The following is a 426-nucleotide window of genomic DNA, read 5'->3' on the forward strand; positions in this document are numbered from 1 at the left end:
TGCCTCTCTTCTCTAATTGTTTTCTTGTCCAATCTTTAGAATCTTCACAAGCATCCTGACATCTCGGGCATGGCGGCATTCTTGCCAATACAAGGTAGTCTTTATGTAGGTAATCAATGATTCCGGGCTACGATGGTCACATTTGTGGTCGATCACCAGTTGATGCCGTTCATGCTCTTCATCGAATTTGTAAGTTATGACGTTGGTAAGCACGAGAGACAGCAAACTCCACATGACTACGAGATGGATCAAGACAGGGCAGAGACAGAAGACCCCGACTGAAGATACTAGAGACAGTCTCATATATTAAGCGATGGTAAGATGGGGATGAGGCTGAGAAGGGCGAGACAAACCGTCGCACTATCCAAGCCGTCGGGTCAGTCGAGGTGGGTATCAGTGGATGGAAATTATATTATGACATGGGGG

This window comes from Pestalotiopsis fici, assembly GCF_000516985.1.
Source record: "Pestalotiopsis fici W106-1 unplaced genomic scaffold PFICI_Scf_4, whole genome shotgun sequence".
NCBI lineage: Eukaryota > Fungi > Ascomycota > Sordariomycetes > Amphisphaeriales > Sporocadaceae > Pestalotiopsis > Pestalotiopsis fici.